The 4,181-nt window shown below is 36.5% G+C and overlaps 1 pseudogene; it reads left to right on the top strand.

Annotated features, from left to right (window-relative positions):
* The first annotated feature begins 301 nt into the window (after positions 1-301).
* LOC128240499 (L-sorbose 1-dehydrogenase-like) lies at positions 302-3,571 on the top strand (annotated as a pseudogene).
* The last annotated feature ends 610 nt before the right edge of the window (positions 3,572-4,181 follow it).

The raw sequence follows: 4,181 nt of genomic DNA, 5'->3' as shown, positions 1-4,181 counted from the left end.
TGCAGGTTATGTAAAATATTTACAGATAAAATAATATGATTATTTATAACCCCTTAGTCTATAAAGTAGGTCACTACCCATTTTCAAGTTTTATCAATTCACTGTAGCAAAGGAGCGTTTAAGTGTAAGATAACACCTTAGTCTCTAAAGTTGGTCTGTCATTTGCGAGTGTAATTTACAGTAGCAATGGAGCTCATGTTTACAAAACTATCAATTTCGTACATGTTTACGTGGTAATTAATATACCTAAGCTTTTAAAGAAGGTCACTCATTTTCAAGTAGTATTCAAGGTACAGTAGCAATGGAGCTAACACATGCAAAATTATCATTTGTTGTTGCATTAATTGCATTACTCCTGTACTCATTCAATGTGAAGGACCCCAAACTTACAGTAGATCATATAAACTCGACTTATGATTACATAATTGTCGGCGGTGGTTCCGCTGGATGCGTACTAGCAGCTCGATTATCGTAAGACTCTAACAATAGGGTGCTGTTAATAGAAGCGGGTGGAGAAGAGACGGGAAATGACAACATACAAATTCCAGCCGCCGCACTGGGTCTCTGGAAAAGTCAATGGGACTGGGCATATCTCACGACACCACAAAAGAACTTGGGATTTGCGTCTGAAGGTGACGACAATCGCCACTTGTGGCCAAGAGGGAAAGTTCTCGGTGGTTCTAGCAGTATAAATATGATGCAGTATGTTAGAGGAAGTCGGTATGTTTTCATGTGTACATGTAGTTTACGTTTTATTTAATGTTATTTTCAAGAATCGTAGAATACTTGTGATAACAACGTTCTCATTATGTATCGTAAATGGATTTTTAACAGTACGCCCTGCTGATTGTTTTGCACACCGGACGCGTGTTTCCGGTCATGTGACCAGTGCTGGAAAAAACAGGTCTTACTCCCCCACTTATGATTAGTCACGCGTAACAACGCGCCACTTCTCATTTGTTTTAGTGTATGGTTTATGAAAACATGCAATTTTAATAAAGCGCAATTAAATATATAAGTATGCAAGAGTTGTAATTGAAATTGAAATTGAAAATAATAATAATCGTAAAAACGCGACTTTTAGAGGAAATATGTCACGTCAGTAGTGATTTAAAATTCTGCGAATTATGACGCCAGTAAACAACTTCGCCCGCGCTTTTTAATGAAATGCACAAAAGTGCGTTTTCTACTTCAATTTTTCACCAAATTGATAATTTAAGATATGCAAGAAAAAATATCGATCATGTTTTTTCCGGTCCGGATCAAAAAATTCTGACCCTCGGGCAAGTGCGTGGCCGGTAACTCGACAAGCCTCGTTACCGGCTTACACGCGTGCCCTCTGGTCGGATTATTCATTGGACCGGAAAACCATGATAAATACTGATATGATCTTCTATATAAAACTATATCCTACTTAAATATAAGTATAACACAAAATATTAATTAGAATATTAATTTCCAGAAAAAAGTTTTTTTTTTATATTTTCAATTAGAATTCCTTTATATAACGTACATCAAATATCAATGAATACAAAAAGAAAGAACCATTCCCATTTAAAGAACCTGAACCATATAATGTAGTTGCTTTTAAATGTAAAATCTTTTATATTTGTAAGGTTTGTTCTTCATAAAGTAGACGTTTTATTTAATTGTAAAAAGCTTATTACTACGTAATATGAAGGTGCGTAAATGCGTGAAATAAACTCAGACTCACAAATGTATTTAATATATATTCAGTTATAATTATGATGAATGGAAAGAGGAAGGTTGTGATGGATGGGGATATGAAGATGTTCTACCTTACTTCCTGAAATCCGAAGATATACGTATTGACGATCTTAAGGACTCCCTATACCACAATTTTATCGGACCTCTTGTTGTTACAAAGGATAATTCTATTCCAATTTGGAAGCGTTATAGTGGATGCAGGAAAGGAGTTGGGTTATAAAGAAATCGACTACAATGGTGAAGATCAAATCGGATTTGGGGGCAGCCAGGTTAACATAAAAGACCCATCAAGTGAAAGCACTGTGGTCCAGTTCCTACGGCCAGCAATGCACAGAACAAAACTACACGTAGGTGTTGATGCGCATGTAACGAAGGTGTTAATTGAAGGCAAAATAGCACGAGGCGTCTCGCTCGTTAAGAATAATAAGAAGCAAACAGTTTATGCAGAAAAGGAGGTTATTCTTTCAACAGGAGCTATTGGATCACCCCAGATACTGATGTTATCTGGTGTAGGCCCTAGAGCACACTTGGAAGGTTTAAACATACCAGTTGTTATGGACCTGCCCGTCGGGCAGAACATGGAAGACCACGTTTATGCTTTCACACCAGCAACAATGAACTCTTTTGAAGGATTTACTGGACCGAAAGCCGAGTCTATTTCATCTAAGGCAAAATACCTTTTGTTTGGTACAGTTCCATTAACCATGTCGGGGGATGCGGGAACAGCTTTTATAAACTCTTCCAAATGTAAAACGGAATACCCTGATACACAGTTTCATTTATTTGCCACACTTCCATTGTTAGAAATGGCCCATTATTCACCAACGCGTGGTGCTGGAATATTGCCTGACGAGTGGATAGACGGTTTTCTTATCATAAATTTGATACTTCATCCAAGGAGTACAGGCTTTGTGATGCTCGAGAGCGACGACCCGTTTGACTATCCGGTCATTGATTCTAATTATTTCGAAAATGAGGAAGATATCCAACAAATGATAGAAATCATGCGGAAAGGCCTACAACTGTTATAAACCAAACCATTTGCAAAAATTGGGACTCAAGTAGACAGATTGAACGTTCCAGTGTGTAGTCATTTTAAATTTCTCTCCGATGAACATTTGAAATGTTACATACAGCATTTTGCTGTTACTAACTATCATCCCACCTCCACATGCAGAATGGGCTCATCATATGATCCAAACTCTGTCTTAGATCCTCAACTGCGTGTCAAAGGCATCAAAAACCTACGAATGGCAGATGCTTCCGTTATGCCACATGTCACTTCCGGCAACACAGATGCCCCGACTATCATGATTGCGGAAAAGGCTGCAGATATGATCAGAGGAATTGACAGTGTGGCAAAACTACACAAAAAATGGAATCTACTGAATAGTGTCTGTATCAAATGGTTAGTTTGGTTGCAAGGACACCTAGAATATGCGAATGTAACAATGCTGAAACAATACAATTTTGGGAATAATCTAAATTGGAAGAAGCACAATCATACGGGAAAAGTCATGGTATTGTCAAAGTCTTGTATATAGTCACGTATGTGATGTTCAAAGGCAAACTATAGACATGAGGCCCGTGTAAATGTGTGCATATCACTGTTTTGAGATTTGTTGTGAAATCATGTCGTTAAAAAATTTAATACAATTAATAAATTTTCGTGTATGGTTTTACGTATCAGAGTATTTTGCTGTTGATACGAATATGAAAAACGAAAAAAATACGCAAGAAATTGAAAGACATTGATGATGAAAAGTTAAATATGATTTGTATCATATGTATATATACCAGTGCAGTCATGATCTTGATAATATTATAAAATATATTCAGGTGAAGCTTTAGATCTTGTTAATGATTCAATTTATATATGAGTTAAGTTTTTGCCTTGTGTGTGTGCGTGTGCACGTGCGCGCAAAATTTAAAGGGACTAGACACCAGATGGTTACAAAATCAGCAAAAACAGTATTTTCCAAAAAAAAAGAATTATCAATAAAAGCTAGGATTAGGCCGATAGTTCATTATATTACATGATAAAAATAATATTTCATCGCTGTCTCAGCTGAGTGTACCATTTTAAAATAATACATACTGGTTTCCCACTCTATTATGTGTATATTTAGCATGTGCAGGTCCCGTGATTAGTGCAGATACATATACCGACGCTATTATATTTTTTTTAATTAAATGGGATTTACGTGATGGACAAACCCAGTATATTATATGCCAAAATATGCCAAGAAACTGCAAACGATACATGTATCAGAAGCGATGTGATTACTAGTAATCAGTATGAAAGATTCAATGCGTTTTACACAATTATATCAACTTTATGTAAGTTTTTGCCAATTTTCTTTTTTTCTTGCAATGGTATCATCTGGTGTCTAGTCCCTTTAAGCCTTCCTTAAGTGACAACCCATCCCGAGCCTTGTAATCGCACAAGGTTG

The sequence above is a fragment of the Mya arenaria genome, chromosome 7, assembly GCF_026914265.1.
Source record: "Mya arenaria isolate MELC-2E11 chromosome 7, ASM2691426v1".
In the NCBI taxonomy this organism is placed as follows: Eukaryota; Metazoa; Mollusca; class Bivalvia; order Myida; family Myidae; genus Mya; species Mya arenaria.
The sequence above is the reverse complement of the archived record's forward strand: the minus strand, read 5'-3'. Positions and strand labels throughout refer to the sequence as shown.